The sequence below is a fragment of the Scatophagus argus genome, chromosome 17 (genome assembly GCF_020382885.2).
Source record: "Scatophagus argus isolate fScaArg1 chromosome 17, fScaArg1.pri, whole genome shotgun sequence".
NCBI lineage: Eukaryota > Metazoa > Chordata > Actinopteri > Scatophagidae > Scatophagus > Scatophagus argus.
The window spans coordinates 19557886-19573368 of NC_058509.1; the positions used below are offsets into that span (position 1 = coordinate 19557886).

The 15483-nt window shown below is 38.0% G+C and overlaps 1 protein-coding gene across 9 annotated transcripts in view; it reads right to left on the reverse strand.

The window, feature by feature from the left end:
- thrb (thyroid hormone receptor beta) overlaps window positions 1-15483 on the reverse strand; it is a 109169-nt gene that overhangs the window by 84982 nt on the left and 8704 nt on the right. Inside the window, exon 1 of one of the 9 annotated variants that reach the window (XM_046417078.1) lies at window positions 9660-10394. The exons of the other annotated variants lie outside the window; for them this stretch is intronic. The gene's annotated coding sequence lies outside the window, so the exon portion shown is untranslated. Of the gene's footprint in view, window positions 1-9659; window positions 10395-15483 lie in introns of those variants that run through there. 9 annotated transcript variants of the gene reach the window in all.

Sequence of the window (15483 nt, forward strand, 5' to 3'; positions counted from 1 at the left end):
ATGACAAAAAAAAAGAAAAAAACGACTGGCTCTACTTTCCCCTGTGTATAAAACCAAATGATGTGTTTTAGCACAAACTAAAATAAAATCAGCAGTGGGAGGAAGTCATCCTCGCCTTATCCTTATTCACAGCTTCGTGTTAGACACAGTCTCGAAGGAGAGGGAATCACAGAGGAGCAGCAGATATAAAAACAAAATGGTGCAATAAGACCATGTGTGTGAGAGAGAGAGAGAGTGAGAGAGAGAGAGAGAGAGAGTCAGCTATTTCAGTGCCTTGTAATTTCAGAGAGCGGAATGAGTCAGCAAAAGAGAAGAGAGAGAGCGGATGAGGGGAAAGACGGAGAGTTTAAAACACAGGGAGGCTATCAGGGAGGATGACAGATGGCTATTGTAAGGGAGAGAGAAAGGAGAAAATGAATTAGGCAAACTACAGAGCAGCACTGAACAATATCCAGAGTTCAGAGGGCCCTTTGAAACAGCAGGGTGATGAAACCTCTTGTGCTCATTGGCAGTGGGACAGCGCAGAGGCCACGCAGCTCCGAGCGCCGCAGCCAAAGCCTTACATAACAGGCCACAGTGCTCAACGCCCCCATCGCAGCACCCCTTTAACGTGAAGGCACACTGGCCACAACACAGGAGGACAGACAGTGGACCCCAGATAAAAGGCTTCAAGGCTTGCTCAACATGTAAGATAAAAGAATATATAAGATAAAATGTTTATTATATGCTGCACAGTTTGTGTGAGAATATTAGATGGATTATAAAGAAGGGTCTGAAATATTGTGAGCTTGTGAGATGATGTTCTGAAATCATTAGTGGTTGTATGTCACCTTTCTGTGTGTGTGTGTGACCATGTAAATAAAGGGCTTTACAAAGTGTGCAAACATACAACTTCAACATGTGGAAAAAATCTGCAGTTGTCTGTTGGGTCAAAGCTCATGGCACAATGAAGTCTTGACAGGCCGATGGCTGAATCAAACTAGCTAATACTGTCCAATCTTTTTTTTTTTTTTTTTTTTTAATACAAAGACGTATGATTTGGCTTTACCACAAATCCGGAAGCTTGGTTAAAGTGTTATTTTTTTTCTTCTTTGCTTTTACTGGGCCGTTGTTGTTGTTGAAAAGGAAACAAAGGGAGAGAAAATGGTGCATTTAATGCAGTCGAACCAGGGGTGTGGTGGTCAGTAGGTGGAGGGGATGGCGGTGACACGAGACCCAGCTAAAAGAGACCACTGCTCAACACCACTTCAGCCAAAAATCAGATATTTCTTTCAAGGCCAGTCAAGTCTGATCCTAAACCTCACCACACCTAAAGCAACACCTGATGTAACACCTGTCAGAGAATGACCAACCAATGCGGCATCTCTATACATCTTTTTCCTTTGGTTTTACCTGATCTGTGCAGGACACAGACAAAGTTAGCCACTTGTTCAACATCTGCCAGCTAGAAACACGGAAACACGACTTTCACTCATCAGGTTAAGGCAAATCCCAATGACTGATGCTGCGTATGGTTTACATGTGAAAAGCAGAAACGTAATGAGCTGGAAAGAGCTGAGTTCAGCTGCTCTCAGGGCCAACAAGGGTATATTTCAATGGACAAGTATCAGTTAAATAAAGCTTTGTTGAAACACTGCTCTCCTTAATGACCGTCAGGCCCGATGCTTTATCACTGCATGTGAGAATAAAAATTAGAACTTAAGTGTAGAAAACAAAGCAGCCAGCTCTGATCGTCACTTTCACTAGAAAACATGGACAATGGCAGGTCATATCAGCACTTGCTAATTAGCTCTGTGCACCTCATTGGGTGCAGCTCAGTGTCTGCACCCAGTAAGGTAAAAGAAGCCGACACTCCTGTATACCCACAAGTGGACTTAATTAACATTTAAGTAACTATAAGAGATAGATCTTTTTTGGCAATTAGAGGAAAGACCAAGGAGGTTGCTGAAATCAAAAGGGTTTATTCTCTTGGAAGCACTTTTGAAAATGAGTGCAGTTCTAATATTTTGGCCTAAAAGGTCAGAAGAAAAGCAAAAACATTTGGATCTGGGGGGATATGAATATTCCACAGCATATTTCGGTCATGTCAGGGCATTAACAAAACCTTTGGCTACTATCCTCCTCTGACAACCAACTGACAAGCATTAATATCCTTAGGCTCCGTAGCTAGCTGAGCAGACCGGGAGATTCATCATTCTTAGTACAGTATTATTTGTGCTATTCATTATTCCATTAGTTAGTCAGAATTGTTATGTTTTTTTGTCTTAGTGTGTCACTTTTCTTCAACTGCATAAACTACTTCAGTAGGTGAATACCTAACATCTTTTAGGATGGCAAGGGACTAACACACTAATAAAGACAGGGATGAGTGTGAAATATGATCTCCACATTTCACTTGTCTACTGTGACTACTGTTTGTGAAGAATATCTCTGACTCATACCCCTCACAACTCTGACACACTGGTACCAAATGGTGGTTCTGTGCACAAGCTCTTTACATGTCATCGAAAGGGACTGACTGAGCTGTGCTTGATAATGAAGCGATGTTCAAGATATCTCAAATGGATGTCATGTCAGTACTCAGTACAGGACAAGTCACACAACGGACCCAGAAATGCATTTGTGGTACTCAAAATTAACATAATATTTTCTGTTTTGTTTTTTGTTACACTGAATTTATTTCTACCTCTTCACCATACCTCTTATCTTTCTGAACATGAGTAAGGGGCAGCCACCTTACTTAGAATAACATCAGCCATCCCGGCCTTTAAAAAAGCAAACCCACTCTTTATAATCTGTCTTTATATTATTATTATATTGGTGGTATAATATCATTTCTTGCAACTATTTCTGAGACCAAATAGCATTAAACAAAATTATTAATCATGGCAGGCCTGGCAATATTTTAGTTTATTGTTCTATATTTTTCTTCACAAGTCCCATGAAAGACCCAACTTTGTCTACATAGTGTAGTTCTTAAAGCAAACATGAGGACATAGTGCATTTGGACTATTTTCAGTGGTGTGTTTGGTGCTTAAGTGAATATTTGGGGCAGTAGGATGGTGTATGTGGGTCAAAAGTCAAAATAAACTGCAGTGTGTGTTCATGTTAATAAAGGGCCAGTTTATCCAGTCTGTAGTCCATTGATGTATTTTTTAATAGTTTTTAGACAAGAATGGAAAAATAAGGTATATCAGGATTTGAGTATACACATGATACTTCTAAGTAGCATCCATTCAGTGGGTGTTTGGGTCTTTTTGTAGGATTTGTTGAATAAAAAATTATGGACTATCATAAAACTTATCATTTCACTTCTTTCACATTTATAAACTCTAACTAAAGTTTGGTTGAACCAAAATACAAAACTGATGTTTAGACACAACGATTTACCAAAATCTGCAATGTGACTGGTAATCTACAAAGAAAAGGCAATTGGTTTAGTCCATTAGAGTAGCTGTAGTTTCCCAGTCGGTGTGGTATAAATATTCTTCAAAGTTAATCACGTGGCTTCTCACCCCAACTCACCCCATCGCTCAGAGCGCACCATGGAGCAGCAAAGCCAGGGGCAAAAAAGTGAAGACGAGGGCTTTTACAGCTCCTCTCCCTCCATCTCCATGAATAATTCAACCCCATCACAGTACCTCAGAGCATTTTTCAACTTTCCCTGAAGCATGAAAATACAGTGCAGCTCTACACTGACTGCCAGGGGGTTCATAAGCTCCTCATACCTAACATAAATCCACTCCCGATTATAACAGGATCGCATTAGGCTGCACAGCTAGAGGTTTTGCTAAAGGCACAGGCACAGGTAATATGTAAACCGTGACAGGACTCTGTGTTATCCGTTTTGTACAAATCATGCACTGAATCAGGGATTCTGAATTTACAAACAGAGTCTGAAATTGATCCTGAAAACCAGAGAAAGGTTTGTGAAAATGTACAGAAATACAATACTTTCACTAATGCTGATTAAAACAATTTGTATAGTAATTAGACCATGTAAATGGACCACAGCTGCATTTTTATCATCACAACACATTTAACAAAGTACTTTACAGTGCTGAATCTTCCTACCTTTGTGTATGTGTATGTTACAATCAATCACTCCTTGTTTCCATACTTTATGATTTTCTTTTAAAGAATACCATATTTTTTTATATTGTTTTAGATTCAGAATCTAATGCTCACTCTATTAAAGTGCCATCAGAATCGTTTTATACTGGAGCTGACATGTAGTTTTAGGCTATGGCCAGAGTCCAAATCAAAGACAGGATGGTGAAGCCAAAGTAAAGTCCAAGTCCTAAACATCTGTTACAGTTCTAAGTCAGTGAGAAAATAAACACTGCTGCTACCACCCATTGATGACAAACAGCTAATGTAATGCTTTTCTTTTGGTTAGAGTAGATTGTTAAAGACAATATGTAAGCTCGGCTGATTTATTGGCTTAGTGACTTTATGTTAGCAAATTTGAAGCAGCATATGTACAATTTTTTTTTTTTTTTTTTTTTTTTGGCCACTTCAGGCAACAAAACAACCTGCAAACACAATACTGACATATTATGGTCTCAGAGTTCATATTCTTAACGTGAACAAACAGTTGCCTCTTTATCAATCTGACAAGGCCACAAATCCATCCATCCATCAAAGATTCACTGTCATTTTAGCTCTGTTTTGGCTTCCACCAACTCATGAGAAAAATCTGGCTTGAGCTAGTAGCAAAACTAACCTGTCTGGTGCTTGGTGCTACACTGGTATCCGGACATTTTGCTTGAAAACAGCTGCTAGCTAACATTAGCTAATATTAAATCTTGTGCAGCCTCAAATGTTAAGTTGCAAGTTGCAAGAGTTGCATCCTCACAGGTTTTGTATAAACCTAAATAAAATATTGAAAATGACACACTTTTGATTCTATTCAGAAGCTATCTGGTCAAAGGATGAACACTCAATATGATTAAAAAAAACCCAAAAAGCACATTTTGGTCTTAACCAAAAAAGTACTGATCTTGGAGACTACGTCACATAATGACTAAACAGAAACAGAATTTAAGTAAGGTCTGGATTTGGGCTTCTGATATACAGTTCACATTCACTATAGAATACAAGGAAATCACAACTTACCTGTAGTTGTCAGGGGTTGATTATCACAGTGCAGTCACATAGAAGAGAAAGAAAGAGTACAACATCAGTTTATTACAGTAAACTCACTCAGTCAGTTTGTGAGATGCATAACTCCATCCCCTGTAAGTTACATTAAATCTTTGGAGACTTTAGTTGTCTGATCCAGTCCAATCCAGTTTAAGTGGTCTGACTGTTAAAGTGCATTTCAGTTCACGTTAGGTTTGACTTTAAGGCCTCCCTTTGATGGTATCTTTGTGCAGCTTCAGGACAACCACCCACTGAATCAATGGCATATCCATGTTGAAATGCTGCTGTGGACAATCTGCTCAGTGAAGGATGGTGAAGGAAGTGTGTGTCAGCAAAAAGATGGTGCACAAGATTATCTTCTGTCAGAATCAGACAGAGGTGAAACACAGTAGTCTGTCTGAACCACAAGCGAAATGAACAATGTCTGTCACCTGCTACTTGCTACATTTGATTCAGTAATGAATACGATACTACTGCTAAGCCTATGGGGCTTTTCTGCACAGACAAACACTTTGTCAATACTTATCTCTGCATCCAAGAACATTCAATAAGGACATGGACAGTAAAAGAGAAACAATGACAAAGCACCAAGTCCGTTTGGAACTATCGCTGCTATCAGAAAGAGAGTCTCTCAGTGGTCAAATTAGTTTCATCAGGTACATATTCAAAGCAGAAGAGATGGATGATGCAAATAGATCTAATTGAGATTGTACTTGAATGGAACCATATTTGTTTTAAAGTTATCTCAAATATAGGGTGGAAGGTAAATGACATTAGCTCTGCCAAGGGCAAAAACTATTTTAGAAGAGTGACTTTTACTAATATGTAGCATCCAAACAGTAAAAACCAGTGCAAACTGATGTACCTGCACTACTTCCAATCAGAGCAGTCATCTAATAAAAAAGAAAAGTCACCTGCAAGTAATTTGGATATTTATTTGTTTCAATTATATCATTAGAATACCTTTGTTTTTAATTAAATGGATCCACCATTATGGAGAACAGTGGATAACGAAAACACTGATGTTTTAATAGTGAAGTTTTATTTTATTTCTATCATTTTATTTGCTTGCAGTTTTGTTCATTCTTATGTATTCTCTTTAAGTGTAAGTTAATGGGAGCATGCATCTTATCTTCAGCAACATTTTGCAAGAAACGTACATCTTGGTGCTGGTTATGTTCAAGAGAAACTGTCCAAATGCCATCAAAACTTTTTTCACACAGACATTTTGACATGGCAGGACAACTACACACATATTTTTCAACATTAATGATGGTTAAATTCCAGTTAGGAGAGGTCCTGGTGTTGTGCATGCTGGCTCATTAAATGCCTTACTGGAACACTTAATAGAACACTGTCATGTTGTCAGTTGTGAAGTCAATATGTGTATGTTTTTCTTGGTCAACATCTCAATCTAGTATGTTAGTATTTGATAATTAGCACCGATAGATGGTTTTGCAGACATTTGGTCATAAACCAAATTTTAAAATAAGTTTAGAATTCTCAGAGTGGTTACATTTAATTATGAGAAATTCATGAAAGTCATGAAATTTGGTACAGACATTCACTTCCCCAAATGTCTGTACCAAATTTCATCACAATCCATTGAGTAGTTGTTGAGACTACAACCTGGTTATTGTGAAAAAGTCTTAAAAACAGTAGGATGCATCCTCTGACAAGTGTTTCCTCAGGCTAGATGTGTCGCCCTGGCTGGCTTTGCATTTCATATTACAGACACAGACACCCCAAACTGACATCCCTCGAGCCACATTTGTAAAGTTGCTTAAAATGATGTGAACCAGTTTAGTGCCAACCTCGAGATACCCACCAGCTACATAAGACTCCATAATGGAGCCCATTGTATTGTATCAAAGGCTGCACTTGTAAATTTAGCATCAAATACATTAATCACATTTGTGTTCTCTAATTAGAGTAAATGAATATGATGATCAAGCAGTGTATAAAATATGACAGAGAAAACTCTTAGTGTTCCTGCTACCAACACTAGAGGAGGATTAGGCTATCAAAGGAAGATTAGAGATAGTGTAGGCTACTTAATGCACAGCGAAATAAGCTTATCACTGCCCAGTCATCAGGGCACACTGGGCATACTTTCCACTGATACAAGACTCTTGTCACATTGTTGCCTCACCCTCAGATATTCTATTAATTTGCCTGACATTATGTTTTTCAGTGCCACAGCTATGATAAACTATCAGTAAAAGTCTGCCGCTTTGTAATTTTATTCTTTCTGAAGTTATTTCCTAGATTTTGGTCCTCCAAGTTCTGGTCTGGTTGTGAGGCGACCTCAGAAAAAGTTGTGTACAAGAGAAGACGGACAAATAACAGACTGAAAAAATAAAAGGTCAACTGGGTGTCAGACAAGACTAGAGTTTTTATTTAAAAAGAACCGGCACCCTGCCTGTCTTTTATATTGAAAAAACACTAATTCTGACTGACACACTATTTGTGTGCGTGTGTGTGTGTGTGTGTCTGTGCTTTTCTGGGAACTGCTGCACAGTTTGCTCTCCTCACTGAACTTTAAATTTGTATGCTGCACAGTAACCTCTGTGATCAGCAGCAGTGTTTTCCAATCCACAGGAGTCCCTCTTAGAGAAATGTCAAAGAACTTTTTCTTTTTGACCAAAATACAACACACATTAGTTCCAGGCTGTTTTGTCAAAATGGCAATTAAAACAGTCAACCTCAGAGGAAAAGCAAATTCAGAGTGTACTCTTGAACTTCCAAATAAGTCTGAGACCCTTGTGACACTTAATACTTTAATTCTTTGTTTTCATCTCAGTCATTTAAATTACTGCTACATCACTTCTTTACAGCATGGGGCCCCTGTGTGTTCAGTATTGAATGAATAATTAAACACTAAAGCAAATAAATCAATAAATAAATTGTGCAATACATAAATGTACAATAAACTGGGAAAATATTGGGACCTTTTTTTGAAAAAATATCTGTGTTGGTTGATGACCATGAATTACACATTTGATGTTTATTTAAAAGATAAATTTGCAACATTTGAGGCTGTTTGATATTAGCTAATGTTAGCTAGCTGCTGTTTCAGGCAAAATGTCTGGATACCAGTGTAGCACCAAGCAGTTTTTCTACTAGCTCAAGCCAGATTTTTCTCATGAGTTGGTGGAAGCCAAAACAGAGCTAAAATGACAGTGAATCTTTGATGGATGGATGGATTTGTGGCCTTGTCAGATTGATAAAGAGGCAACTGTTTGTTCACGTTAAGAATATGAGACCATAATATGTCAACTGTCTCGCAAGACATCTCAATTTGTTGTAAATGTAGTAAAGTATCACTTAGTTCACCAAGATGACAGTTACCTTGACCCAGAAATACTATTTAAAGAGGTAAGAAGTCTGCCCATACTGACAGCTGCAGCTATGTAAACAGAAAGTTAGCTGCTTCCATAAGTTAGCTAGCTAGCATACAGGACCAACTCCACGAGGGTTCGGAAAGTATTAAATAAAAACAAAATTATCTTTTAAATTAAAAGAAAAAAGAAGATACTTTGATTCTGTATTATTCATTGAAGCAATTAGTAGATCAACAAAAAATTAAATAAATTCCAATATAACTCTATCATTATGAATCGAAAAATAATGAAATAACATTTCAGTAGTATTTAACAGTATAAGTTTCAGTTATGGATTAACCATGCATGCACTACTGTTGTTTTATCTAAATCAAAGCTGCAAATAACTACCACGTTCATCTGATCTCTCTACGTTCAATATTTTAGCATCTACAGTACACCCACGACACAAAAACATGAATGGGCATTCAGTAAATGTCATGATTTGTCAAGTCCTTTTTTAAAACCACTGACAGTAGTGCCAACGCACCACATGCAAACAAACTCAGTTCAAAGCTTTTCAACAAGTTTTTCCAGCAAACCCCTTAATCTTTGCTCAAATTCCAATTTGCTTGAATTTTAAACCATGCAGATTGTGATTTAGACTCAAGATTTTCATTTTCAACATCAAAGCAGATTTCAGCACAGGATTTACATATTTCAACTGACATAAGTCTAAATCAACATGCTTAAGACTAATTGTAACAAAAGTCTTAAGTTTAGACTCAATACAACATTAAGACCAGTAGAAGGGAAGCAGCAGAAGCACTAAAGCCTTTTGTTTACTTCCCCGTCATTTCCTCTGAAACAGGGTGAATGATCTGATTACTTGAATGTCTGTAAATCTCATTAGCCTAATGTCTCCCAAAGCAAAGACACAAAACTGCTTTTTTTCCCCTCCCATGAAAGCCTTTCAACAGTGTGAACAGTCCCGAGAAGCATGTGTTGTCTTTTAAATCCATTTTCAAGGTTTCAGGGAATATCAAATTACAACTTTCTTTGCACACTTCCTCTGCTGACCCGCTAAAATGAATGTGGCATTATTGTGATTCTTTAATAATTTCTTAGATTAAAGATTTTGTTTGCCACAGCATCTATTTGACAAATGAGATCTGAAAAATATATACTCACTCAGAATTCAATCACTAAGAATTGCAGGATTCTGCTGATTTCAGCATGAGCAGACAACCAGAGACACACACACACGCTCATGTACTGACATAGAGTATAGGGAACAAGAAAAGAAAAAAGAAGTAACACAGGAAGAGAAAGCAAGGAGGAGTCAAGTATGCCACAGGTCAAACAACAAATAATGCAGAGAAGATTAGTCAACCTGTCTTCGTTTGCACATTCATACGTACAGAGTGTACATCATGTCAAACAAAAACACAACAAGGATGTATGCAGCAGAGAGGCCCAGTCTGACAGCTTCCTTTATGCAGACTGATCTGTTTTACTTCCTTCTGTATATGTGTCTGGCTCAGTGATACGCTGAGAGAGCACAAGAACAGGGTGAATAAGTGTGACTAAAACCAAAATGGGTGCATGCTGTAGCTTCACGGAAGAATGACACATTTCATGTTTTGGGTTGCTGTTGATTTAATCTATCTTTTCACCAGTTGTCACACACAGTGTCCCTTCAGCTAGAGAGCAAAATCATTTCTGCAGAAATCTTTTTAAGAAACTGACTGCTCTCCCAACCAACCAGTGCCTGGTTTTGCTCAGTTAAGTCACTACATGACACTACAGAATATTTCCAAGCAACATCTTCAGTTAACTATAAGAAGCGTCTCTTTTCCTGTGATTTTCTTGTGAAGTAGGTTTACTCACATTAAAGGACGCTGAAGGTGTAAGAATGAGTCAGACTGATTCTACCAATATGTGTACGATGCTTGACTATTTTACTACTGGCTGCTTCGCCAAAGTACAGTTGTGATACAGCAAAACATACTAGATGCACTACACATAAGTGTGTAGTGCATCTAGTATAACAGTTTACAATGTTTATGAAGTCTTCATACCCAAATTCATTATCTCACAATAAGCTAATGCTAACATGACCAGAAAAAGACAAGGAACTATTGTAAAACTGTAAAGATTCGGCAGCTTGACAGTGCATTCTTGACCCAGAAATTAGCAGTGTGGCAAAATGGTGTAGAGTGTAAAAAAAAAAAAAAAACAAGATTTGTGATCTCTTTTTCCTGTCACCTCAATATCTCAAGAGGCCTTCTTTAGGTGTTGTCCCAACTATGCAGCTTCTCTCGGCACCCGGAGTGCAGGAAGGACGACCGTAATAGAATGTGAATTTAATTGTGTTTGAAAATGCCTCTTGGTGTTAACAATCCTGACTGTCAAGTCTAAGCTGACATAAACTGAAATCAAGATTGTGGGATATTTCTATGCCCAAACAATTCTTTTCAGATACAGTCGTCAGTTTTTGTGTCTGGAGTCCTCCTCTGTGAGGTTTAAGTGGATTAAAATAGGAATAACATCAATGAACTACGCCAAAACCCCCTTAGACTTAAGTCAGTTATTTCTTTTCCTATTGCATCATGTTGTTACTCACACATATTAGTCACGAGTAGCCTGTAGACGCTTTCAGTTTCTGAATAGAGGACAAATCACATCAGAATATATAAATATGAATATTTCATTTTGTCTTTTTATTGCCTTTTTACTCGTTCCTTTTAGCTTAGTGGTTTTAAATTGCATAATTCCTTCCATTTGTTGTCAATCATTTTTCTATTTCCTTTGCTACTCTTTTATCTTTTATTTTAAATCTTCAAACTTCTACAAATATGGTTCACCAATTGTCTATATTGTGTTTATCGCTTTCTATTTGTATATGAATTGTTGGTTTTGTTGATGATCGTTAAGCACTTTGGAAACCTGGTTTGTGTGTTCGATAGCCCAATACCCATTAATAGTCAACTAACAATTAAGTAACCATTAACAGGTTAGCTACCAGTAACTAACCTGTTTTCTTAAATATAAAAGGCACGCTCCTTTCAGTCCAGTGCTCCATTGACTCAACAAACTTTGACGTATTGCGATAGTCAATGTTCCCATGCCAGGCTTCATTTTTAGACCAACACGTATAACCCATCAAAAATAGTGTTCATTCTCTAACCAAAGCAGCTCTGAAGTTTGGAAATCAACGTTTTAGCTCCATTTCTTGCTCTCACTTCCCATTCTTTCTCTTGAAGTTAACCTTTTCTTTTTGAGCTCTTTCTTTAGACCTATGGAGAGACTACATTCATTCTTGAACTTTACATTCCAACTACATCACATGGTCTCCATCTCCAGCAAGCAGACCTTGAATTAAAATTATATTGTAAAACTAGTGGTGTGGTCCTTTGAATGACTCACCATAAGTAAGATTATTAGATTACTTAATACCTTTTGGTCTGAATACCAACCTCTACACCTGGGAAACACAAAGAACCACACAACATCTGGATAACACCTTTCTTGCTGTGAAGCATGCTGTATCATCATGCTTTGGGTATGGATCTCACAGGCAGGGAATGGAGAAGGAGAGGGGGAGAGAGAGGGAGTAGAAGAAACCCTGCTGCAGTGCACACACTGCCTCAGACAGGAAGAGCACGAGTGGACAAGGCACTGAGCCAAGGTAAAGCTGGAGTGGCTTCAAGATTGAGTGTCCTTGACTGACCCAGCCAGAGTTTGAACTTGAACTCCAACACACTGTAGAGAGAGCCAATGATCACAGTTAACCAACAGTCCCCTGAAAGTCTGACAAAACTTTAGATCTGCAAGGAAGAATCCAATCAAAAAATAGTACAACTCTCATAGAGTCACGAAGCTTGAACCTCCTGAAAACACCTAGTGTACTGTATTCCGGCTAAACTTTCTGAACCTGCTTTCTCTTTTTATGTTAGAAAGTGTTTATTGATGGCGCAGAAGTATTGTCCAATTTATTTTAACTTGACTACTAGGTAAAACAAATGAGGGATTGTAAAAACCTACAGGAAGTTTAGCTCTTTGGCCCTGATCATTGGAGAGAGCTTCTACTGATTGCTCAAGGACAAAGCAGCAGGATTCACTTTAGCAGGGGTACAGGTTGCAATCCTTTGGTTAATGAAAAGAAAAGCACACACACACCTGACAGATAAAAGTCCCTCTGATTGACTTAAATCTCTTCAATACCACTTCAATGGGAATGGAATTGCTATTAAAATAACACTTTGCAGATTGCGTGCTATTCATTGACTCTTATGAATGACAACACCTCTAGTCATTATAGCTGGAATGTTAATTGCTTCGCATTGTCATTCTTTCATGAGCACCCCAGCTGACTTTGACACAGCCACTCTAACTCTGACATCAGGGAAAATTTAAAAAAAAAAAAAGTCTACTGCTGGCTAATGTTAACCAAATAAAATATGTAAACACTAAGCTTTTCGAAGCCCATGAGCTCAGAAAGACAATATGAATGATATTAACTGACAAAGACATCACCGAATTTGGAGACTTTTGGTTAGTAAGCAGACACTTCTTCAGCACACATCAGTGGTTTATCAGTGACACACACACACACACACACAAAATATGCCAAATAGATCCAACTTTGGGTAAGTATCACTCTACATGTATTTGTGGTGGTTCCACTATTTACATTTGTCAAACCTATACCATTTTTATGTGAAATTACTATGTGTTAAATTACTTGCAAACTGCTCCATATTTCTATAGAAATAACTTTCGTGCGTTTGTGGATAGTAACTGTGATCATGGCGTCATGGATTGTCTTCCGTGAGTGACTACAATAAAGTCCAATAAAAACCTCCATACTTAATGGTCATACTCAATCAACAATACATTACGTCTGAGCACATGTGGGCAAAACTGACTCTGACTAACCAAGACAGGGTTTGCAGACACGCGATGCGATCCTGTGGCCTGTTGTCTGCCTTTCTACAGCACTGGTGATCATCACGCCTCTAAAAGTAAACAGAACTGCTGCCTCTGAATATAACACACGCCTAACATACGTGATGCACTCCAGCTACTGACAGAGGACCAACTGTGCTTTTAAAACTGAATTATTTGAGTCACATTCCACACCACAATTGCTAATAAGGCATAAATACTTTAATGATTTTAACACTCCTACAGTATCCCTGGATTCTTGTACGCATGCAATCTGAACAGTTGTTTCTGACAGCTGCAGAGTACAGTATGTGCGGCCAGAAAAACCTCACACCACCTGTCAAGAGTTCATACCTCATCGTCACTGTCAGTTTATCACAGTGAAGCAGCAGGATACGCCACTGAAATGCTTTGCTGTTGGTATTATGTAGGTCAGAATGGTATAAATCTGACATACCATACCATACCATCCATACCATGAAGTATTGCTAAATCCTGACTGGTTCACGGACATATGCTGATGTCACATATTTCAAACAAAACATGAATCCAAGTCTTCCCATTTTTCACTTTTGCCAAATTTATATATTTTAGAATGAGTTATTTCTTGCAAATTTCTGACATCATAATATCATATATTTGATGATAGTTTTTACCCCATCACTGAGTGAGTTTATTCTTGCAAATTTCATATCAAAGAAGCGATGTGTGAAGTGTATGATCAATCACAAACGCGGACGAGTCTACTGCAGAGCGTCATGTTTTACAAACTAAGTGAAACACATATCGTAATCCAGGCTACACGCAACACAGCTGCAGCTGCCCAATGCAGGAGGGACAGCTGGCGTAAAAACTGCTGACTGCGTCAAGACGTAAATTAATAAGCTCATAACATCACCGCCTCGTATTTGTGCATTCCATTAAAGCAATGTCTTGCTTAGATCATGGCTGTGGTTCACCCACCATAAGGTTCAGTTTGTCCTGCCACATGTTTATTTCTAATTTCTTACGGTGTGTGTTTTGCAGTTTTATTCTTTCAGCCACAACCTCAGCAGTGTCAAAGGGACTGTAATGGATAAATTCCTACTTCATAGAAAGGTCAGTTACAACCAGGTCAAGTTTGATTAGTTCAACAGCCATTACAGAGGCATTACAGTGTGCTCATTACGTACAAAAACACATAATCACAGTGATTTGGACTCATTGTTGCACTGATCAAAATCCTAGGAACCGCTTGAGGACACTACAGTAGGGGAAGAAGGTTTGGATGAGCATCAAAGTGCAACATGCAAAAAATATCATACTCATACTTTCTGAAACAATCTGATCGGTGACAGGGTATCAGCTGAATGAGAGTTTAAAGGAGGTCTCTTGAAGATAAAATGTACAATAAATAATAATAATAAAAAAATGATAAAAAGAAGAAGGAGAAGAAGAGCAGGAAGAAGAAGAATTATATTATGATATAATAACAATAATCAAATGCAGCAAGTGCTTCTTGTAAAAAAGACACAGAATCAACATAAAAACAGGGATGGGCAGTTTCTGTAAAGGTAATAATAATAGCAGCCTGAGAATAAGTTAAAGAACGCTAAAAACTCACAAATACAGGGATTGAATGAAATAATTACTGTAAAATAAGATGGAGAATAAAACCCAATCATATAACCTCAGGGTGTAAAGTTGAGCTCAAAGTCCAACCTTTCATGTAGACAAAAACAGCAGGGGTTTGTATTTCAAACAAAGTCTACGTTGTGCATTTCAAATCAAGTCAAATGCATTTTGAGCCTCCGTGTGTGCGTGTGTGGTCTGTATGTGTCTGGGATGTATAAAGTATCAGGTACAACAAAGACAGCACAACGTCTAGTCTCGCTGAAAGTTTGTTACTGAGCTACTCATTTAATGTCAGCTAGGCAGACATGCATTTATAGCAATGCATCAACCCGGGATTTATACTGATTAGCCCATACAGACCTTCAATAGGTTAGTTATTACTTCTTATAATAGTTGGTTTTGATTCAAACTATCACAGATCAAGTTTCAAATAAAACATTTTAGCCTTAAC